The following is a 24,943-nucleotide window of genomic DNA, read 5'->3' as shown; positions in this document are numbered from 1 at the left end:
GCTCAAGAAAGTTGTTCTTGGATCCCCACAAGAGCAGTGCTCTATGCACCACACATACAACGGAAAAATTCTAATTGTATTTCCTTCCTTCCTTCCTTCCTTCCTTCCTTCCTTCCTTCCTTCCTCCCTCCTTCCTCCCTTCCTCCCTTCCTTCGTTTCTTTAACTTTCTTCTTTCCTTTTTTCTAGTTTTGAACTTTTAGCCTTAGTTGCTACAGGCTGCATTCACAGGTTCTGGGGTTAAGACTTAGTGGGCACCGCTAGGAGATCCTGCGGATGAACACTGGTTGGTTGTATAGATACTGAGTGTCTTTGAAATGTTATCCTTGATGTGCTGTTGTAATTGCTCATAGGCTGCAGACTGTGGGAAAGCTCAGTGTGCAGTGTGAATGGTCCTGGGCTTGAATTCAGGCACTACTGTTCTCAAAGCATTCGGTCTGCGACATATTTGTTTCTTATCTTTGTGCTGCCCAGTTTCCTCATTTGCAAAAAGATATCAGGGTGAAGGGGTATTATACTAAAAATAATGTGCTGGCTACATCAGAAATGAACTCTAATTCTTTTAAACAATATTTTTTTTAAAAAATTATTTATTATGTGTACAGTGTTCTGCCTGTATATATGCCTGCATGACAGAAAGGATATCAGATCTCATTACAGATGGTTGTGAGCCACAATGTTTTTGCTGGGAATTGAATTCAGAACCTTTGGAAAAACAGCCAGTACTCTTAACCTCTGAACCATCTCTCCAGCCCCGGTGAACTCTGATTTAGGCATTTACACTCCTTTCTGAAATCACGTTTCCACTGTCTGTCCCTGCTCCTTGGACTGTGTTATTTGAAGGACCTTTCCTGCCTTAGTCATTGCCCATGGTACTGCTGCTGAAGCTGAAGAAATATTTAATTGTTCTGTTTATTCATCAGGAAATGCCAAATGACTGAAAAACACAGTTGTTGTATCAATTTACTAGTAATTTGGAAAATGTTTTGCTTTACCATTCCACAAGTCCAGTTACTTATGGTGGGGATGTGTGTACCTTATATAATATACCTTAGACCTGGGATTAAATGGGTCATGGCCATCCTTACTTCTGTCCCACTCAGCTATATATATATATTTTTTTTGTCATAGCAACCGCTAACAGCCAGCATCACGAAGGTATTGCCATCAGAAGGGACTCAAAACCCATTGCTTTTTCTGAATTATCAAACCTATTCATCTTAGTGTTTAAAACCTTAGGGCCATCCATGCTGGCTTTTCCCTTGATGCCATGCAGTGGCCAGGTATCACTAAATGGGTAGCGCTTGGAAACCCAACTTCTTTTTCATGATAGTTAGCTTTGTCAACTTGACAGGCTCTAGAATGGCCCAGGAGACAAGCCTTTGGGTGAATCTGTGATGGGTATCTGGATTAGGCTAACTGAGGAGGGGAGACCTAGCTAAATGTGGGTGTCACAGCCCATGGCTGAGGCTCTTGATGGACAGAATGAAACAGAGGAAGTGTAGTGAGCACCGGCCAGCACCAGCATTCAGGGTTCTTTGCTTGCTGACTGTGGATGCAGTGTGATCAGATGCTTCAAGTTCCTGTTGCCATGACTTCCATGCCATGATGCATTGCATCTTAAAACGGTGCCCGAATAAATACCTCCTCCCTCAAACTGCTCTTGTGGGGTATTTTTGATGTAACACCAAGAGAAGTAACTACTAGCATTTTTATTAAAAATAAACAAAAAAACAAGCCTTGTCTTCATTAGACTTAATATTTTCATTTATATCTTACTCCAAACCCACTGCTCTTTCTGAATTGTCAACGCTATTCATGTTAGTGTTTAAAACCTTTATATTTTCTGTATAATTGTCAAATAAATACTTGTTGGTGAATGTCATGTCACAGAAACCACATGTCATTGTGGGGGTCATGATTCAAGGCTTGCTCTTGTATGTGTGTGTGTGTCTGTCTGTCTGTCTGTTTGTCTGCACATGTGGGCATATGTGTGTTGTATCTCATATGGCTAACTGGCCACTTCATAAAACAAAGTTAGACCTAACTTATTCTACTATAATGGGTAAAGGATGAGGATGATAAATTAGCTCAAAATTACTTTAGTTTATCCATTTTTGAAGTCATTTTACTGATGGCATGATTGAATTAGGGATTCCATGTGCTGGTGGAGACAAGTAATACATGCTCATTCATTCATTCACTAATAATAGTAATTCTTACTCATTCTCTGTCTTCAGTTCTTTCATTCATCCATAAGATATATTTCTTTCTTTCTTTTTCTTTATTGATTTAAGGTATTGCCAGGGGACTCTGGCTGAATCTAGACTCACCTTGGTAGACCAGGCTGCCCTCTGAGTCATAGAGATCTGCCTGTCTCTGCCTTCTAAGTAATGGGATTCAAAGCATGTGCCACCACACCAAACCATAAAATACTTCTTGAATGATACATTTATGTTTCATGGGTATATGAAGGAGACAGGACATGTAGAGATGATCGAGGGGTTAAGCATATTTATGTTATGTGGTTAAAGTATTCACACAGTACCTGTTGCATGGAAGGCTATTGACACATGGTATATGGAGTTAATGAATGTAAACATTGTTAAGTTTGCATATTGTGTCAAAAAGCTCCATGAGAAAGAACATAGGGATGACATGCCAAATCAATGGATTATGAATTTTCATTTGTACTCTATGGTTAGGAGAAGAGTATGAAATTTCTGTGACAAGAGACAATTCTGTTCACAGTTGGTATATCTCGGTGCCTACCAACCTATTCTTATTCTTAGGCTATTAAATTGTATGTGTTGAAGGGTCTGGCCCCAACACATTACAAAAATATGGCTGGTCCTCAGGGGTATTTAGTGCATCAAAAGTGTTTAAAACCCTCAAGGATTGAAAAGTAATTAGCCTTCATGCCTAATGTGTAAACATCAGAGGGATCTTTGATTTGGGATCAGTCAATGTAATTTTAATGTTAACAGGCCTGAGATCAGCAGCCAGCAATTAAATAAACTTTGACACTGGGTACAGGCATGTCAACAAAGGCACAATCCAATTTACTATTGATTGATCAACCAGTTAATTTCCTTTCAGTTGAGACATTTGCAAAACAGTTATTTTCTACACAAATGTTGTGTACATGTGCAGAGCTGCTTGTTTTGACAGTTGTGTGTGGGGGATGGCAAAAATGGGAAAAAAAGAAATATATTTGGATCATTGAAGAACACTTGTCACTCACTATGTTAACCAGACCACTGATACCAGATCTATGTGCCCTCTGGTATTGCAGGGCCAGTCCGGGCTATGGCCTGCTGGGAGCTCAGGTCTGTGAGATACGCTCCCCCCGTACTTTCATAACTCATATGTAAGAGGCCACTGGCCCTCAGGCTCTCCCTTAAGTTGTGTTCTCCTTTCTCAACAAAGCATTCCATGTTGTGTGATTTACATTTGTAAATTGACTTTTCACGAATTCCCAAATGAGATTAGAAGATGTACTTGTTTGTATAATTTGGAGCAATTACAGTCTGAACTTGACTGGACACTGAAGACCTTTGTAGAAGGGCAAGGTCAGGATCACTTCATGGGGGGGGGGCAGAGACTCATCGCATTTAAGATGATTTTCCCTATCATGTGATTTTTTTTTTTTAAAGAAAAATATGTCTTTGCACTTTGTATGGTTTGAAATTAGGGGTCTTTCTTGTCCCCCTTCTCTTCTTCTCTTAAGAAAAAGTCCTGTGCTCTGTATGGCCCCCTCACCTGGGGGCCTTGAATTCCAGCTTTGGCAGTACTGTTCAACAGTGGTTCTCAATCTGTGGGTTGCCACCCTTTAGGACCCAAATGACCATTTCACAGGGGTCATCTAACACCTAACACCATTGGAAAGCATGATATTTACATGCAGTTCATAACAGTAGCAAAATTACAGTTATGAAGTAGCAACGAAATAATTTGATGGTTGGGGGGGTCTCCACAACATGAGGAACTATGTTAAAGGGTTACAGTATTAGGAAGGTTGAAAACTACTGATTTAGGATATAGTATGATTTTAGAATGGCAGAAACCATGGGGAACTATGTTAAAGGGTTACAGTATTAGGAAGGTTGAAAATTACTGATTTAGGATATAGTATGATTTTAGAATGGCAGAAACCATGGGATCCAAAATTCGCTAAAATTCATTAATCCAGATGAAAACAAAGACAGGAGGAACACACCGATTTTACACTAATAAGTATATTTAATCATTCAGTCATTGTTATTACTATAGAATATCATGTAATAATGATTCTGTTTACAAATTAGACAGTACAGGGACAATGAGAGATACTTTCTAAAGTAAATAAGCTGGAGAAGCATTTAAGGAAGACATCCACATGCCAGCCTTTGGCTTCCACATATGCATACATGGGTGAGTGTTTCTGTGTGCGTGTGTGTGTGCACGTGCACGCACACACACACACACACACACACACACACACACACACACACACACACAACTCATGGGCTACCACTGTAGGACACTGCACTATTACAGTTTCCAAGTTGCCTCAAACTCTTGAGAAGTACATATGTTGCTACATAGAACATAGCATGTCAGTGTTTAAAAGAAAATTACAGCTTTAAAAATATTCCAAGCACATGAAGAAGAGAGAAGGGGATCTTCCTAAGAAGCTGGGAGTATGTGACAGAATGGTTGCCAACCCTAAATCCATGTTAATTCTAATTATTTATCAGCACACCCTTGTTCGAGAACTAGTGTATTGACTAGGTTATGCGTAGTGAAGACCGAGCTATACAAGTGTTCTGGAACACATGCCTTTCTTTGAAGATGACTGCATAGCTGGAATAGTTATCAGCTTTGATAGCAGAATCCTTCAAACTCTAATGAATAACGTATTCCAATACTACATTAAGAATATATCATTACTCATCAGATATTTATTGAGTACACATTTAAAACATACAGGTGAAGATGCCCTTTGGGTTTAAATTCTCTGTTTGCATCTGAGCACCTCAAGATGCCAAGTAATAAAGAATATTTGGAGGGATATATTTATTCAGCAAATTATAGAACTTTCCTATTACAAACCTATCTCTTATTCATTCAACAAATATTTATCTAATATCTACCATGTCCAGGCCTTGTGCTCTGTACTATATCAACAAAAAGAGATTGCTACAGTTATAGAATGATGTATGATACGATGCTATTAGTTTAGCATTTGGATGGTGCGCATAAAAACACCACATGTTGTTTGTACATCACATTTTGCAAATGTCAGAGTATTTAAAGAAGTATGAGAAAGATCAACATCAATTTCACAAGCATGATTGACTCTGGCTGTGGTACTATGAGTGTAGTTGCCTTTACCTTAAAGTTTTCATTTCTTGATATGAAAAACCATTAAAATATTTCAGCAATTGTTTCAGGGGATGGCTAGGGAGGTGTCTTATAGGGACACTTGTGACTGTTTTTATAGTTGTAAAATTTCTTTTAAAAAAATGGAACATATATGAGAATCCTTGTTGCAGAATGGGTGATGGAAATAGAGGAGGTATGGGCAGATATCCTTCTGGCATGCAGTCGTTCTGAGACAAGAACCCATGCTACAATCATTCATCACTGAGGAACCAAATACACAAATGGGCTGACTGGTTATTGATTATCCTTGACTCATTTGGTTGGCTTAGAGCAATAAATCATTGTTTTCTTTAGGTCTTCTTGGTCATTTTCAGGTTGCCTCCATAAAAGAGCAAAACTTAGCTCTGCTGCTTGTGGTATTAGGGATGCCTAGGAGTGGCCTTTGTATATGAGACTGTTAGCCTTTCTCTAGGGGAACAAGTTTTGTGAAAACAAAATGATTCCATTTTCTTGGGGGATTATACATGTCGTCAAGTGCCAAGCAAGTCCATTTAGCATGCTATATGGCAGAGTTGTTTTACATTCTTGAAACCAAAGCATGCTATTCTAGTGGAGATAAAGGACACTTGTAATTTAGGTTCTGACTAAGATGTTGCTTGTCCCCATTCAGAATGTGCTTTTATCCTCAGTGTGTTTTGATAGGACACACCGTTTTGTCCTTCCTTGGCAAAAAGATTATAGTCATCTTATCCTCCTGCAGGATAGATTTCCTTAACTCTTTCAAAACAAACACAAAACAACCCCAGTCATGAAATGCCTAATGTTCTAAATCCAAATAAAACAAGTCTGAATGTAGCTGCACGGCTCCCTTAGGACCCTGGTATTTTAAATGGTTGGTTTAAAACATTTCCCAGGGAAATGGGTGCTCGGTGTTGGCGATTTTGGAGAGAACAGGTACTGTTTCCTAGGAATAGCCAGTTTTGTTCTAAAGCAACCAAATACATGGTATTGGCAGGACTCAAGACAGCACACATTTCATAGTTTCAGATGGCCCTTCAGTCATTCATAAAATGGCTCTTGTGTTAGTCACTTCCCTCGTTGCTCTGACAGTGCCTGGCAAATCATCTTAAGGCTTCCTCTGGCTCACAGTTCAAGAGTTCACAACCCACCACCCACCATCATGGGGAGGTGTGGTAGGGTTGATCCAGGGGACGGGGGGAGGGGGGGGAGCTTACTGCTGCTATCTTTCACATCTCAGTAGGTTGGGACCATTCTACAACCCTCAGTGTTGGCTTTTAGTAGCTTAGGTCCATCAGCTCCTTGATGTCATCCCACAGGTACTATAGCCTTCCAAAACAGCTCCGCCAGTCCCACTGGGGACCAGGTGTTCCAACACATCAGCCTCCGAAGGAAGGGTGGGTTCACCTTCAAATGTCACAACAGCATGGTTAAATAGTGGTTAAAAGCTGGGGATTTCTCATCACACTGTCTTGGTTTCAGGTTCTCAATCCAGCCTTTACTTACTGTGTGACCTTAGGCAAATGATGTGGCTTTTCTCACTTCTTGGTGGCTATTGTAATCATCGCACCAGCAAAAAAGAGTTAGTGCGATTTTGTGTGCAAACAGCTCATAGGATGACTCTAATAATACGTAATACTGAAGTGTTGGCTTCAGCACTTACTGGCTTATGAGTTAACTAGTTGGGAGCAGGCTTACCTTTGCATCTCAGAAAACCCCCAGTCCTAGATCTGCCCTGTCTGGGCTCCTGGGTTATAGGCAGAGCTCTCCTCTTCCCTGTGCTGTTGGCCTTGTTTTCTCTGTCCTTCTGTTGTGACTGTAAAAAAGCAAGTAAGGAAAAAACAAAACACAAAACAAAAAACAAACAAACAAACAAAAAACAAACAAAAAAGAAAAGAAGGAAAAGACAAGGAAAAAAAAGTAAGGTGTCTTGTGAGGGTCAAAAGTAATAGCTGCTGTATTGTTCAGTTGCCGTTGAACTTTTCCCTCCCTCCTCCACTCGATTTCCTGATTGGTTTTCTGTTTTCTAGCTTGGTAGGCCTTTTCTCACTTCCTCCTCCCAGGGCCTTCATTGTCATGCTCTTTTTTGTTTCATAGTCTCCCAAACAGCATAATGGTCGGAGTCCCGGAGCAGTTTTGCGCACACTAATATTATCTAGGTTGATCTATGGTAGTGGAATGAGTCGGATTTGGACTTGTCTCTGTGCTGTCTTAGGCTGTTACAACAAGGTCATGCTTTGGCACTAGAGCCACTAGAGGGTGAGGTGTTTGGCAGCTATATAGGACCTTATTTCTCTTCAAATAGAAGAAGCCAATAAATTATATGGAGGTTACACATATATTATTTGCCCATAAATTAATAAACAGCTTTCCTTTCCCCTTCTCCCTTCTGCTTAGTCACTTGAAACAGCGTCACACTCTATAGCCTGGGGTGGCTTCCTGGCCAAGTCCTACCTCTTTCCTCTGAGCTCTGGGATTGTAGGCATGTGCCACCATGTCCTGCCAGTACATAGTCTTTCAAAATTGACAGGTGGAGTATTTTCCAATTTAGCTTCATGTCACTGTTAGTTCAACACAGTTTGGGTGACAATCACCAGGCAAGAATCCAGTGCTCTTGGGACTGTTGTTTTAGTGACTCTTTAGCTTCTGGACGAGTTATTAACTTAATGCTTTATGCTTAAGATTGATATAATGAGAGCTGGCTTACAGGTTGCTGCCATAGCTGGTCATCCAGAAGTGAATTGCTATCCCCGGTATTTAGAGTGGGCTCAATAACCATTGTATCTTTTCTTCTCTTTGTCGCTGATGGATGGAGCCATTGCTGGAACAATGTGCTAATTCTTGGAGATCACATAAACACTATTAAGTGCTGTATGTGAACCAACGTTTTACACAGTAGTGTTATCATGGCTTTGTTTTAAAAAAAAAAAAGTGTCATGGAGTCACTAACGTTGCTGGTATCAGAGTTCAAGTGAGATTGTATTCACAGACACCCTTAAGGCCTGGTGAGGAGGTGAAACAAGAGAAGAAAGAAGTAGAAAGTGAAGGGACAGAAGAAGGACTCAGAAATGAACTCAAGAGAGCTGGGAGTCTGGCTTCATGGTAGTGCTTGTCTAGCAGGCATTGAGGCCCTGGGTTTGGTCCCAGCAGTACCAAAAAATAAAATGGACCTCAAGTTACAAAACCTAGGCTCCAAGTTACAAAAGACACACAAGCAGATTTTTAATCAGTAGGACCACTGATTCTTTAGACATAAAATCAGAAGCATTTTTCCCTCCATTTTGTTTTATCTTCAGTTAAAAGCCATGATAATCCTTATATTTCGGATTTGGGGATTTCTGTACTTTCTTAATTTTAGTACCAGTCCATTTTAGGATTTTAGAGGATTCTGTTGATGATATTATTTTATGGAGTACTTGTCTCAAAGGCTGGCTGTCTCACTTGCACAGGGTTCTTCCACATATGACTTTGTTCTGTTCAGCATTTATGTCCCACACCTCACCTTGCCACCTCCATCTCTCTTGTCACAGTGTCCCTCTGAATTATAAGGCCTCTTTTGAACAGTCATAAAGTTTTCATTTTAAGCATGCCCTCGTCACCACATAGCATTTTTATTGTATTTGATTGATGTGATAACTGCATTACACTCAGTACATTGTACTGTGTCCCAGGGAAGCAAATGTTCAGTTTTTAATTTTTTTCAGGTAGATTCAGACTTCTGCTTGGTTATTTCGTCCATCTGTCCATCCATCCGTCCGTCCGTCCGTCCATCCAGCCAGCCAGCTCGTGTTCATGGAGATTTATGTGGTTAAATATGGAGGTTGTTTGCACCCTCTTGTGAGCAAGTGGAAATTGTGCCTGTCTTCACAAGCCTACAGTGTAATTGCGGTGGGGGTGCAGAGGGGGTAACTTGGCTAGAGCTCCCCAAGAGCTGTGGTGCTATTTAAAATCCCTGGAAGTTTTCAGTAGGAGAAGTGGTACCGGTAGGCTCAGCTGGTGACAGGCACTGTGAAGTATGGAGGCGGGATGTTCTGGAGCTGAAACCTGTACCCCAGGAGCTTATGATGTGTGTGTGGGCCTCCAGATAACACAGGGCAAGATCAGTGCCCAGGGAGAGGAGGCATTGGAAGCCCAAGAGTGAGAACAGAAACTCAGAGTTCTTCAAGGCTCTGTGGAGATAACTGTGAGGAGCCTCAGTTGGAGCTGGGAGCTGGGGTCATAGTTCGAAGCCATGTTGAAAAGGTGTGAGCTTCCCCAGAAGAAAGGGGCACGGACACTGAAGCTCTTCTCTCTAGGAGAGTGGCGGGGTCACAGAAAAGCAGTGGGAAACAGGGGGGAGTAAGTATTTGGTGGTGAGCAGAGAGAGAAGAAAACCCAGAGAAAGGAATCTGGCCTCTGCTGCCCCTCAGAGAGCCTCATTCGTGACTGTGACTGCGAGAAGACAGCCCTCTCTCCAGCGCTTTCAAAGCAGGACTGCGGCTGTCTTCAGCACAGAGAGCTTTCTTAGAGCCCTTTTAAGTCTTCACACATTAAAGCAGTTTGGTTTTCTCTGGGATATACAACACTGGCTCCAGACACTTTCTCCTCAGAACTCTCCAGTACAGAAAGAATGTATTTATGAGTTTTCTCAAAAGGCAAGAGAAGCAAGTGAATGCCACAGAATCCACCATGCATATTTCAAAATAGGACAACTCCCTCAAAGGGTGGTGTTCAAAGGCAGGCTTATGAGAGAGATTGTCACATATATTTCAAAGACCATCACACCAAATGTTTTACCGCTTTCCTATGATTCATAGTATTCCCCTAGAAAACAAAACAAATCAAATGACAACAAAAACATCTTTAACTGACATTACTTTTTCCCTGAAACGCTTAAGGTGGAGTTTTTAATGAATGATTTTAAATCAAGTACAGTCATGTTTAAAAGTATGTACAAGCAGGGCGTTGGTGGCACATGCCTTTAATCCCAGCACTGGGGAGGTAGAGGCAGGCAGGTCTCTGTGAGTTCGAGTACAGTCTGGTATACAGAGCAAGTTCCAGGACAGGCTTCAAAGCAATACAGAGAAATCCTGTCTTGAAAAAGAAAACAAAAGAAAAAAAAAAACCCAAAAACAAAAACATAAAAAGTATGTACAAATCTCATTAATATATGTTAGGTTCCCTTTCACCATAGACATTTAGTTGAGAACTTTCCATTAAATAATATTTTCATTGACAAAATGTGGAGGCTTTTTAAAATTGTTGGGCTGACTAGAGTAAACTGAAAAGAATTTAAACAGCTGTCAGCTGTGATGTAGGGACAAAACACCTCTCTCCACATCCATTCATAATCTAGGAAACCTGTGTTAGTAGCTTTGTGAAACTGGGCTTCATGAACATAAAGGGAGGCTCATGGTCAAGTTACTGGGGGAGAGTCTGGGTCACATAAATGGAACCCAGCTGTGGGACAGGAGCCTCACCTCTGTTGGTTCAAGGGGCAACTTCCATAGGGGCTAAACCATGGAGGTTTTTCCAGTCTGATTTCACCGTGAAACTTTTTTTAAATGAAGAAGTATTTTCTAGAACTAATTAAATAAAAAAGTGTTTTGTCACTATGTGTGCATATGCAAGTATGCATGCATCCCAGTGTGTGTGTGTGTGTGTGTGTGTGTGTGTGCGCGTGCGTGTGCGCGCGCACACACACACACACACACACACACACACACACACACACACACACAGTACCAGGAAAGGCCAGAAGGGGGAACTGGATCTCCTGGAACTGATATTAGAGAAGATTTGGTGCTGGGAATTGATCCTTGGTCATCTACAAGAGCACCAAGCTCTTGCTCTTCTAACCACTGAGCCATTCTCCAGTCCCTGGAACCACTTTTGTTTGAGGAATTTACTTGGGAAATGCTACTCTTTTGTGAAACAGGTTGGGGAAAGTGGGTTCTCTAACAAGATACCTTTATCTTCGTGTGTTTACATTGTAGCTGTCTACTTATTACCATCTTTCCCCCGTCTCTAGAGGCATTGGAGAGCCTATCTCTTGTCCATGTTGTACCTCAGCAACTGGAGGCTCTTACTAATCATAGTTATCTGAATTGAGCTTTTTTTTTTTTTTTCCTAGGCCATATACAGTTTTTGGGCTATGCACTTTTTATTATAGCATTTTGCATACAAGAAAAGCCATACACTTGTGCTGGTCCAAGTAACACAGCTAGTGCATGCAGGGCAGCCAGCAGTTCTCAGTAAACATTCATGAGTGAACTACTGAAATTTGTTCTACTCTTGCACATGGAAGATTCTAGCTAGACCTCTTATTTCCATAAGAGGTATTTGAATGTAGTTTCAGGTTTCACATAATCTCATTGAGTTCCTGGGTTCCCTTCTCAATTCTACTTAGTATCCCCAGTTAACCTGCTATAACCACTCCAGAATGTGAACTTTCCATCGTCTGTCTGGTTGGAAGGTGGTTGTGTTGGAGAAATGGGGATTTGCCCGCCAGGGGCTTTTATGAAGTTTGCAGGGGGCTGAGGAAAATGGCTCAACAGATAAGAGCATTTGTTCTATAAGCATAAAGACTTGACTCTAAATCTCCAGCACCTGTACAAAAAGCTTCACATGCCTGTAACACCAACACTGAGAGCTGGAACCGGTGACTCCAGACAGCTGTCTGGACAGTCTAGCTAAAACAGGGAGCTCGTGGTTCAGTGAGACACCCTGGCAGTAAGACAAACAATGATAGCCGAAGACACTGGGCATCTTGCTCTGGGTTCCTTTTGTGAGAGCATGAATGCCTGCACCTGCACACTCACACGCAACATGTGCATGAGTTCTTTGCAACAGCAATCTGGTTCTCCGTCCCAGCTCATGTCCTACTTTTAAAGAAACTTAAAATCTAGAGGTTTGCTAGCATTCTCTCCACCCTGAGTGTTTTATTTCTTGTGACACATGTGACAATATAAATCAGGTGGGTACCAGTATAGATTTACTGTTGACACGGGGCCATATTGATGGGCTCTGCTTCTTGGTCAAGTCTAATGCCTGTCCCACTCGATCGCAAACTTCATAACAACACACCCGTGTTTCCATGGTACGCTTCCTGAGGCCACGGTACATTATTTCACACAGTGAAACTATGAAACCCAAATCCGGAAAGTAAATGTTGTTCTAATACAATTACCCTCTGTGACACCCATATTTAAAATTTCGTTGTCTCAATCATGTCCTTTAGCTAAGAAATTCTAAGCTCTGAGCCTCTCAGTGGTGGCACATGGCATTAGTCCCAGCACTCAGAAGGTAGAGGCAGATGGATCTTTGTGAGTTTGAGGCCAGCCTGGTCTACAGAGTGAGTTCTAGGTCAACCAAGGCTACACAGAAAAACCCCGTCTTCAAAAAAAGCAAAAGCAAAAACAAAACAAAACAAAAAATGAATGGAAGCAAGGAAGGAAGGAAGGAAGAAAGAAAGAAAGAAAGAAAGAAAGGAAGAAAGAAAGAAAATCCTAAGCTCTGAGGGTTCCATGTTGCATTGTTTTCGTTTACCTTTGTCTTTTGTGGCTCTGACCTTTTGGATGTTAACATCCCAGTGGTTTTATAGAATGCCCCTCAGTTTGAAGCTCTATGGTTATTTCATGACTAGGGTTAGAATAAACATTAAAAACAATACTGCAAACAGTGTGCTACATTGTTTTTGGTACATAGCTGGGGAGCCTAGGGGGCTCTTTGTTTCCCTAGTGATTACCAAGTTTGATCATTTGATGATGTCGCTCTTGGCCTGCCTTCTCCATTTTCCTTTCCCTTCTGTATAAAATCTGTGCGTGTTTTGAGACAGGACAACGGCTTGTTCTCTGACAGTCTTCCACCTTCTGCTTTGACCATGGAGTCATCAGTAATTCCTGCTTGAGCCACTCAAGGCAATGCTGGCTACTACAGTGTGATGCTTTAATTGCAGAGTTCCACTGAAAGTTGGGAGTTGGTGCTTATTTTTTCATGTGCTGGCCATTTCAGCACAGCCCTTGGTGTCTTGTTTATTTTTACATCACAGTGGAGTTATGGGTTCTTTTTATTTCAGCATTTGCTGTATCTTTTGTGGGAATCCTGCTTGGGTTCAACCTCTTCAGCCATAGAAACCCTCTTCAGTCTGGGCCTGCTAGATTTCCTTCTTTCCTTCCTTCCTTCCTTTCTTCCTTCCTTCCTTCCTTCCTTCATTCTTCCCCCCCCCCCTTTCTTTTGCCTTGCCTTGGGCTTTGGTACATAAAGTTCCTTTGTACTCTTTCCATACCTCTGACCTATTAGATGTGAGGATGGGCTATTTCTCAGGGAGTACCTGCTTTCTTATAGTCGGTCTTATTTAGAGCCCTAAATGGTGAGTGCTGTATGATCATTGGTACTGAGGTCCTTTTACTTGTGGGGGTTTTCAGTGGCCAGAACTGGTAACAGATGCAGGCTTAGGCACATATGTTCCTAGGATATATACACAGATCTGGAGTCTATAGGGCTCTCCTCCCCAATCTGTATTTGTGTCTTCCTTTTCCCACAAGGTGTTTACTAACTCTTCTCAGCTTCGCCATACACACAAAATTATTTCAGAAGCTCCACGCCCACACCACCATGCGCGCTCGGTGTCTTCACTTGTATGTATTTAAAGTTCTCCTCACCTCTCCCCCATCTGCTTTCCAACTTCCAAAAATTATTTGACGGCTTCATCTGCTTTCATCTTCCCTTTCATATTCTTCTCCTTTTAATCCCTCATACTGCCATCCTAGTGGGAGTTGGGAGGCACTGTTTGCACTCTACCATGTTTAACTGAGAGCTCATCCTACGTGTTCCCTCTGTTAGAAACATGAGTGCAAAGCCTGGAGGAAGAAAACAGCCTTCACCTTTGACATGGCTCCACCTGTCATCTCTGCTTCAATCTCCCATCCTGTATTGCTCCCCTACTCCTTCAGGGACAAAAGCATATTCCTGTACGGTGTTTTTGATGGTTCTTGACTGTTCCAGTGGGCGGGGTGTCTTTCACTGATACTTGGAAGTAGACCTGAACATTCAGGGATGTGTGCAGGGCTGCAGAGAGTACAGCCTTCCTGTCTGATTAGAGACTTGTTTTGTGCTACAAATCTGGCTGTTATGTATTATTTCACTCTGAGAAAAATGAGTAGCCCAACTGCGGAGAAAACAGAATCTAAGCCACTGTTCTCACCCTGTTTTTGTTGTCCTTCTTTTCTTGTTTGGTTCACATCAGAGCCGACTTTCCTCATTAGCTAAACACTCGCACCTTCTAAACTTTGAGGGCCGCTATCGCTGCTTATTCACTCATTCATAGTTCCAGATTACGATTTTCTTTCTACTCCACTAATTGTGTTAGCGACAGACCTGGATACCTTCAAATTGAAGAAGTTTGCCTTCAGAGGTAGATAGATGCCTTTGGTATCATCCCCAGTGACAATGGTTTGTCTAAGGGTGCAGAGGGGATTTTCAGAAAGACGATCCATGGGAGGCGCCATCATTCCTGAAGCAGTTTGGAATGTTGGATTTATTTCTCTATAAACAAAAGCTGGCATTTTTCTGTCGGTGGTTTTTCAGCTGCAGGGCTGCAGCCGTGGTAGAGTTTGGTGGTCAAATGGAAACCATGTTGCAGGTTGCCAGCATGATGATTTTTGCTAGAACCTAAGCACTTGCCATATTGGCAGTTTTTTGTTTTTTGTTTTGTTTTTCTCTCTCTCTTCTTTTAAACCGGCTCCTCTCTGCTTATTTATTTATTTACTCGCTTGCATTGTGGAATTCTGGGTAAAGCTGCTTTAAATCAGAATCATGTCAAATAACATTTAAAAGAACGTTTCGACCAAGAACAATTCGAATATTGCAACATAAATAATCTATGCCAAATTGGCTTACAGATTTCAAAACAGGAAGAATGTCATTAGAGATGTTCATGGTTTGGTTTTGCTTTGCTGCAGATTAGGTTTAGCGACAAATTCCATCTGGCTACAGCTACATGCAGTCTCTCCATTGATTGGTTATATTGGAACTTCATGGGAGTGTCCTTCAGAAAGCTTTCCCCAGCATTTTTAAAAGCTCCATTGAAGAACGAAGAACAAAAAAAAAAAAAAAAAAAAAAAAAAGGGGGTGTGTGTGTGTAGGGGGGAACAGGAAAGAAAAGAGAAGGACCCTGCATTGTTTCAATTTGCGACCAACATGCAAAACATAGTTCTAAAATTTTAATTAGCTAAGTGAGTGGTGGAAAGGAGAAGTAATATAACAAGCCTCGGTGAGCAGCTGGGATGTGTTGCCATGACGACAAGTTCAGCAGGCTGCCAGCGAGCATGTCAATGGGTAATATTGGGAGAAGGCTTTGAAACAGTGCCTGCTAGCCACAATGTGATTGGTCACGCCTCTGTTGTCTTTGTGTGAACCGGTGGATGCTGGGTAAGACCTAGAGTGAATGCTCAGCTTGTCTCAAGGCTGCAATGAGGTAATGCTTCTGAATCTCTGGGGATTGTGAGCTCCTGCCTCCAAAAGACTGCAGCCCAGAGCGCTTTCCTTTCTCTTTGCGTTAATTACTGACTGTAACACGTGAGGAAGTTTTACAGCCGCCTTTATTTGCTCTTTTATATGTGCATGTGTGTATTATAGATAACACGTGTGGACGTGGCATATAGAATCTCAAGCGTATTCTGAGAGAGAGAGAGAGAGAGAGAGAGAGAGAGAGAGATAACCCTCCATGTTATTCATTCTGCATAGAGTCAACATTCTATTTGATCTCTAGCAGCAGTGGCAGTATCTCTTGGTGGACAAGTGATATATTAAAGTGCATTTGTGTTGGGTAAGCAAACTTGTTCCTATCTGGAGACTATTTTGGCGTTGATTACTTTTTAAAATCTTTTATGTGATTAGTGTTTATGATAGCCATGAGGGGTCTGCAGGAAGCATCAGCATTGCTTCTCCAGTAGCTTTAGTTGATTTTTGATGCCTTAAGATTGTCCAGTTTATATCCGATGCTTATCTTACAGGGTCTTTCATTAATTGAACAGAATATCCTACTGCCTCAGACTGACCTACTGAATAATGCTTGACTATTTAGACTTGAATCTGAAAAGGGAAGCTGTGTCTACAGATCCCAGAGTTAGGGCTGTGGATGGGTGTTTTGTGAAACAAATACATGGGGATGCTGATGACAGAGACACAGGACCCAAACCCCCAAGCTCTGACCCTGGATCTGTGTGACATAGTGGCTTAGATTCTGTCCAGGGTTTGTTTTGGTTGGGTGGTTTAAGAATGTTTATCACATTTATTGATAGTAAACTGGTGTCCTATGCTGGTTAGGGCAGCATCTTCTCCATTGGTGGTGTGTCTGGCTAGTAGGGGCAGGGAGGAGCTGTATTAGATGGTCGGATTCACCCTATCACAAGTGGGAAGTATATGAGTTAGCTTTTGGATTGAGCTGTTGTGTCGTCACCTGGTTGTATTTACCTTGCAAACTGTTCATAACAATATGTAAGTCTTTAAATGTATAAACAGAATAAAACCACCTCAGTAATGAGGAATACCCTTTTCTGTGGCTGATCTCTGCCGTTTCCCTGGCTTTAGCTGAGATCAGGCCACAGGCATGTCACTGAAGGCAGTTGATTATCCACCCCAGGAAATTAAAAGCCGTAAGGAGTGAGGGGAAGGTTTTCCTGTGCATCTCCCTTCCTTTAAAGAATGTAAAGCCTGGTTGATTTTCATTGTTTAAATGTCTTTATAAATATAGACCTTATCAAAGAGAAGGGTATGTTGTATCTAGTTTTAAAGTAATTAATTCAAAATACTAAGGCAAGAATACAATTGTGGGTTGTGACTTTTTCCAACGTGTGGATTCTCTCCAATGGTGGAGATTCAGGCAACCACACAGCTATTTCTCAGAGCAGGAGAGGCCCTTGACACAGGCAGGCTGGAGACCTTTGTCTAAAACAAAGCCGAATGCAGTGACCTCGAGAAGAAAAATCCACCTGTTGGCAAGACTGGTACTTCTTCATTGTAAACATCTTAGTGTTCTGTAACCTTCCTTTCCCCAGGGAGAAGGCAGTCAGAGTGTCACATCTCAGAAATGCTTTGCTGGTTTAAACAATTTTAGGTTCATTTAATGATTCAGAGTTTACATAAGATTGGATCCTATCTAATACACTCCAGTTGTTAAAAGCAGGATTTTTTTTTTTTAACTTCCACAACTCTGCAGGTTGCAGTTTCCTTCACTTTAAGCTTGAGAAGTGGTATGCATTTATCATTGTAGTCAGGTGTGTCTTATTGTGTGCACTACAGGCTAACTTGTTTTCCTCAGTCAAGCAACACAATTCAAAACATTTGATATTTGTATGATTGGTGGGTCCCATCTGACTTAGCAAAATCTTCAGTCCACCCACAACATTTAACATCTGCAAAATTAATATGGTAAAGATGGAGGTAAAATGAAAGGTAAGGACACATTGTGTTGCTTATACTGAATTTTGCAAGGTTTCTACTATTTTTGAAAGCCCCTTTTGAGAGGAGCGATTGCAAGTTCCAACTAGTGTGAGCCATTATGTCTTGTGACAGGTTCCACAAAAAATGCCTTCTGATTGATGGGAAGCCGGGTGCCTGGAGATGAATCGTAGATGCAATATTGTCATGTTTCTCTTTCATCACTAATATTATCAAGTTGACCCAGTAGCTTAGCAGAGGGCTTTGCTCAGGAATAATGTATGGTTGTTAATGCTTCTGCTCTGCAAAAAAAAATCTCCCAAACATGATCCTTCAGGGCAGTCTAGAAGAGAAAAAAAAGTGACTGCAGATAATTTGAGTGGTTCAAGACATTAAAAATGTCTTTCTTGAGTAATTCCCCATTGCAAACAAGTCTCAGCCCTTGCCCTGTGTTTACAGAAGGGATTTAATTGTAATATTCTATGCTTTGTGGAAAATGCAAGAGTTAAAAAGTGAATTCAAGAATAAAAGTGGGGAATCTGGAAGGCAGGATGTCAAGAGGATTAAACAAAGAGGGGTTAGACAAAAAAAAATATCAGTTCTGCCTTCTTGGGTGTAGTTTTTGGCCACTTGCTGTTTTTAGATTGTTATTTCCCCAATATAGGTCAGTCATCACCCCAGGTGAGGCACCTGGGGCAGGGTGCCCACCTAGGTCATTACTGTACAGGAGGTTCCTTTACGTGAAAGTGGGAAGGAGTCGACAGTGGCAGTCACCACTACTGAGAAAATCATTGTTGCTTATTATGTGGACTTTTATTATAACATCAGAAGGCCACATTTTGTGAAACATTCAACCTCATTCACACAATGAATTTTTGATTGTTGGTGTGTCAGATTCTAATTATGGAGTCCAAACGTGCTCCTGCCTCAGCCTCTCTGGTGCCCAGATTACAGTCCTGTGGCACCATGCCTGGGACAAGATGATTTTTCAGTGACACCTGTTATTATCATGAGAAGATCTATATGTGAGTTGCTATGCTATTTCTGATGTGATATAAACAAACTTTCATTGTGCCAATCCAGGGTCTTGATCATGGAAATAGGAACTAGTTTGAAAGACCTGTTTCATTTGTGAAGGAGGGATTTTTGTTGTTGTTGTTGAATTAATGGCACTGAAAAACGTATTGGGAGGAGAACTTGCTGTAGAAAGGAGATTTTGCAATTAGCTGCATTTCCTTAGACAGGCTGTTAATTGATGTCCAGTTGTTGTGTTTGGAAATAACTGCAGAACTCTGTGACCTATAACCACCTTTCACATGGTACATTTTACACATTTATGTAGTTTTCATATGTCACATTCTTCTATATTTCGAGCTGCCTTTACTTATCACACTACAATGAGGTTGTCTTTAATTCATAATACCACAATATTGGTCTCTCAGGCCCCGTTTTTGTCAATTATAGCTATTTTTTCTGCACTTTCTTGAGATGGAAGTTGGTTCTTCATAGGTCAACAGTACAGTGTCTTTGTCTTTTTCTGTTCTTAAAGCACTGAGACCAGTGCTAACTGCCAACCAGACTCTGATATATGTATCTTAGATGTTTAAATAAAGGGAATGTTTTATTTGGAAAACTTATGAAAAGCTTTTTCTGATCTCAGAAGCAGAAAATGGAAGGGTTTGGGAGGACATCATAGTTGTAGTTTCAATTGGATTTCCTTATGATCAAGTAACATTACCTTTTATTCATTCCTTCTTTTGGTTAGCCTAAACATTTGGTCGTCTTGAAATTTGAAACGTGGGAAAAAGCACAGATAGAGATGTTATGGTTGATTAATAATCAAGGCAGTTCTTTTCTTTATCTGTCTTAATTATTCACTGTATTTGCACATTGAACTTGTTCTTAGTGACAGGAGCTGGGTATGGGTTTGGGATAGCAGGCAGAACCCCACTTGAATACTACTACATAACATGGTGATATTATGTTAGGTGACCTCAGTACAATGCTTACCATGAGACAGCTGCTCAGTAAATGTACCTGGTTGTATTTTATTGCTAAAATGACCGAAGTCTTTTAGCCTTCATGAAATATGTTTAGTGATGGATTAGGAGTAACATATGTTCTTTCAACTCTGGGGGTTGCTCTGTAGGAATATCTTCCTGATACAGCTAGCACATTTTGTTACCTGTTCTCATGTAGCAGCCATGTTTATATTGGGTTAAACACAAGGTTGCAGTGTGGGTGTGGTAAGATACAGCCAAACTCATAACACTTGAGAGGCTGAGATAGGAAGAGTGTGAGCGGGGAAGCCAGGCTGGACTACCCACCCAGTGATATGCTTTTGAGGGAGACTTAAAGGAAAGGATGCAGTTGGTATCCACATATTTAGAGCAATGAGGTTTTTGACAGAAGACAGCCAGCACATATAAGAAAGGAGCCTTGGAAGGGGAGCTAATTCTGGCCGTTAAAACTGAGCTCCATAGAAGAGCCTGACAAATGGCTTTTCAGAAGGCCAGGTGCTAACATAAGGGCTAGTGGCTTGACCAACAGTAATGCAGAAAGAAAGCAACCCCTGGACAGAGATGAGACTGTTCTCCTGACTCCTTAGAGTATGGGGAGGGAGGTGGTAGGTGAAGGCATGGCAGGAATCGTTTGTGTAGTTCCTTGGTGGTACTGCTGCAGGCTCTAGAAGATATGAGAGGGAGCAGGATTTATGGCAAAGAGAAATTTGGTCCAGGACATATTGAGTCTGAGGCTGTGAGATGTCAAAGGGAGACGATGGAGCTCCAAAGGAAGACCTGGTGTCAGGGGAGAGTTTCAGGACCAGAGCAGGAGCCTTGGCCCTCATCAGTTCTGTAATCTTCCAAGACTAGACTTGGAAGCAAGCAGGGCTGTTGTTGGATCCCTTGTGAATGCTCATTTCTAGAGGCAGAACTTACAGGAGGAGGAAACTCAGACCCACATGCTGTGATTACAACTTTATCCTACCATACCCAGCTTGCAACCTCATTTTTGACCCGATTAAAACATGGCAGCTACATGGAACAGTTAACAAGATGTGCTAACTGTATCAGGAAGATATTCCTACAGAGCAACCCCCAGAGTTGAAAGAACAGATATTATTCCTAATCCATCACTAGACAAGGCTAAAAGACTTTGGTCTTTTTAGCCTAGAATTTGGACTATTTTAGGTAAACAGTCTATATATACAGAATGGATCATCCACAAAGAATAACCAAAGTCAATTGCTTAGAACCCAGAAGCCAACCTGAAGAGAATAACAGTCACCTTGGTTTGTTCTGCAGTTCGCTGACAGGCTGGTGGCTCTGTCCAGTTCTCCAAAGATTTCCATGTTACCATCTCCTGACCCCTTCTAGCAATGGTTCCTTCGGAAGCTGTCCTCATGGAGGTTAGGTGCCACACATTGTCTCAAACTAATCATGCATTTGAATGTACGTTGATGGCTAGATTGGAAAAAGGAAGACATTAAACTTTCCAAACAAAAACCTAGAGTTCAAAATAGTTTTTACTAAGGTGGCAAGATTGCTTAGTTGATAAAGACTTCTACTACCAAGCCTGTCAACATGGGTTTGATCCCTGGGGCCCCTGTGGTAGAAGAAGGGTCCTGACTCTCAGAGTTGATCTTTGATCTCCACTCACATGCTGTGGTGTGTGTGCATCTCTCTCTCTCTCTCTCTCTCTCTTTCTCTCTCTCTGTGTCACACACATGCATGCACACGCAAATAAATAAACCAATTCTAGCAACTTATTTAAATAACTTACTTAAATAAGTTTGTTGTTAGGGGAGGTAACCTAGGACACATAAAAAATATGACTTAACCTTTCAAACACCTTTGAGAGGTGTCTACACAAACTAATTATTCTTTGTCAAATTTGATTTGACGCTGTTATGATCATAGTGACTTGACTGTCTTCTGTTAAACTGTTGGTTAACTGTGACAAGTTAATAAGCTTGAGCAGGACATCCAAACTGCCTAGATTTTTAGCGATTATGTGGCATCTGTGGTATGAACATCATAAGGTTGTTCTGATTAGTAAATGGCATGTGTAAAGCCCCTGGGGTGGTGCTTGGTTTATACTGATACTCAACAAAGAATGGTTGCTAAGAGGGTGGAGGAAAGGAGAGTAACAGGAGTCCTGGGTAGGGATGACAAAGGAGAGTGTGCAGTTAGAGATGGTGATGGACCATGAATGTATTTGGGATCCATAAGGATAAAGAAAGAAAAGGAGAGGAGGCTTTGGAATATACCCTATCAAACCAGAGGTCAGAGTTCCCACTAGGCAGTTGTATATTTGGTACTCAAGATATACATAGCCTCATGGCATTCAAGGTATATGTAACTCACAGTGCTGTATGACACTCAAGATATTCCTAACTTAAAGTCCTGTATGACATGCAACATATACCTAAGTCACAGTACCATGTGACACTTAGGATACACTAGACAGGATTGTAGGAAGTGGTAATATTAGGAGAAATATTGGTTAGAATCCTATATTAGGTTAAAAACATCATTTGGGGATTAGAAAATTAGCTGGAAAGATGGCTCAGTCAGTAAACGTGCTGGTTTCCAAAGCAAGAGGTCCTGAGTTCACTTCCCCAGCACCCACAAACAAAATGGTACAGCATTCCAGCACTGGGGAAGTGAAAACAGGGTGGCACCTCAGACTTGCTGGCCAGCCAGTCTAGCCAATCTGCGAGCTCTAGATTCAGCAGGAGACCATGTCTCAAGAACAACGTGGTGAGTGATTGAGGAGGACACTATTGACTGACTTCCAATCTCTACATGTGTGAGCATTCACCCATACACATGTGCACTCATGTTCCTGTACTTACCCACGCATACACGTGAAAGAAAATATAGGTAAAACATATATGCAAATCTTAAAACTTTTTTTTTCATTTTTTTTTTCTTTTTTCTTTTTTGGCTTTTCAAAGCAGGTTTCCCTGTGTAACTTTGGAGGCTGTTCTGGAACTTACTCTGTAGACCAGGCTGGCCTCTAATTCACAGATATCCTCCTGCCTCTGCCTCCTGAGTGCTGGGATTAAAGGGTGTGCCACCACTGCCTTGGTGGAAATCTTAAAATTTATAGACACAATCCAATGTTATCTTAATGCTATTATTTATTTATCTATTTATTTATTATTTATTTTTGGAGTCAGGGCCTCACCTCTGGCTACCCTGGAACCCTGTGTAGAACAGAGTGGCCTCAAACTCATAGAGATCCACTTGCTTCTGACTCCACTAAAGAAATGGGCACTAAAGACAGGCCCTCCAAACTTGGTGAAAACCACACCCCCTTTTTAAGTAGGAGAAGATAAAAAACTAAATACAAAGTAAGACTTGAAAAATAAATGAATACACACGGAAAAACATTGCCCCAAACCAAAGGGAAGCACGTGTTAATGCCTTTTGTTAATGAAAAGATATCGGGGGTGTGACAGTGATTTCCAAAGTCTGGACGTCACAGTAGAGCTGACAGATGAGTTCAGGACGTGTTAGCATTGCAAATCCAAAGACCTACAGTGCCCCTCACACCCTCAGAAATCTAGTGCGAGGGTCCTAGATTATGGATGTGCCTTATTAATACTTCAATAAAGTTTGTGTAGATCAATGCAAGGCTTCTAACGTTCAGTTCTGGCAAATAAGTACTTAAAAAAACCCTACCAGCTACTGTCACCATTACTACATTAAAAGTAATGACATTACACACACACATACACACACACACACACACACACACACACACACTATAAAAGAGCATAATGAAAGACTTTTTTAATTTAGGGAACTTACCTTTATGAAAAAGTTTTATGTTGTCCCTATGGTTTACTCTCTCCATGGGCACTGGTGAGATAATTGTCTACACAGCACAGATCCATCCAGTAGAAGTTCAGCTCCCAGGTGACTAGCACAGACAGCTCAGGAGACAGAAATCCTTCCACCTCTAGTCCTGGTGTTGAAAAGACCAGCTTTTTTTCCTGGACCACTTTGTGACTTCAAGCCAATTTATCAAAAGGATCTTTGTTACTAGAGGGTGTTCTCTCTCTCTCTCTCTCTCTCTCTCTCTCTCTCTCTCTCTGTGTGTGTGTGTGTGTGTGTGTGTGTGTGTGTGTGTCTCTTTTTTCCCTCCCTCCATTCCTCTTTTCCTTTCTCCTCTCTCCCTCCCTCCCTTTCTTTTTTGTTGGAGAGTAGGAGGATGATTTTAGAGGGACAAAGGGCAAATAGTGTAACATAAAAAAAGTGGAGCTTTTCACATGTATAATGAGGAAGTACACATGACTAAACTATATGGCAAGAGTGATTTTGATTCTAGCATAGAGAAGTCGGATAGAGTAACCCACTGGGGATAACGTCTTTCTTCAACAGCATTTGTTCTGAAAACAAGTCTTTTTATGAGGTGTGGGACTTTAAAGGGGGCAGTTGTGCTAATCCTGCGAGAACTGACTCCATTATTACAAATCAGAATGTGACAGGCATGCTGATCTAAGGGGAGGTAACAGGAAACTCACTAATGGGCACAGGTCATTATAGTTTCTTCAGTGACGCATGTGCCACTTGCAATGACATTAAAAGCTTGTTGTGGCTCAGACTTAGCAAACAAGGGCTCAAAAGGTAAAAGCAGAAATGAAACAAATGTTTAACATGACTCCTGCCCACAACATCTGTGGCTAAGCTTTATGAATTTAGAATTTTAACAGTTCAATATTCACAAACATTTACTATGAACATTTAGTGTGCTTTGTCCTCATTCCTAATGTGTATTAACCCTTGTCTTGAAATGTGTAGGAGCTGCTTCTTTTGAGTGGTAAATGGGTGTATTTGGTGTTGGGGAACTATTGATCAGTGACCTTAGCTCTGATCAAGCCCAGGTTGCGGATCTATGACCATTCATTCACCTTCCAGATACAGGGTCACAGTGCTCTCAGCCTAATGAAGGCATTTTCCATTCCCTTGTCAGTCCTTGATTTCCACCCAGGACTCTGTGTGTGTGTGTGTGTGTGTGTGTGTGTGTGTGTGTGTGTGTGTGTGTGTGTAGTATGTATGTGTGCACGTGTGTGTATAGTATATGTGTAGTCTGTGTGTGAGTGTGTGTGTGTGTGTGTGGTGTGTATGG

General features: G+C 41.4%; 1 protein-coding gene across 9 annotated transcripts in view; it reads left to right on the top strand.

Annotated features, from left to right (window-relative positions):
* Stox2 (storkhead box 2) overlaps positions 1 to 24,943 on the top strand; it is a 208,395-nt gene that overhangs the window by 140,414 nt on the left and 43,038 nt on the right. Inside the window, exon 1 of one of the 9 annotated variants that reach the window (XM_051182395.1) lies at positions 15,619 to 15,839. The exons of 6 other annotated variants lie outside the window; for them this stretch is intronic. The gene's annotated coding sequence lies outside the window, so the exon portion shown is untranslated. 2 more of the 9 variants (XM_051182396.1, XM_051182393.1) reach the window with 2 other exon arrangements.

This window comes from Phodopus roborovskii, unplaced genomic scaffold, assembly GCF_943737965.1.
Source record: "Phodopus roborovskii unplaced genomic scaffold, PHOROB, whole genome shotgun sequence".
NCBI classification, from domain to species: domain Eukaryota; kingdom Metazoa; phylum Chordata; class Mammalia; order Rodentia; family Cricetidae; genus Phodopus; species Phodopus roborovskii.
Note: the sequence above shows the minus strand (reverse complement) of the source record. Positions and strands in the feature narration are given on the sequence as shown.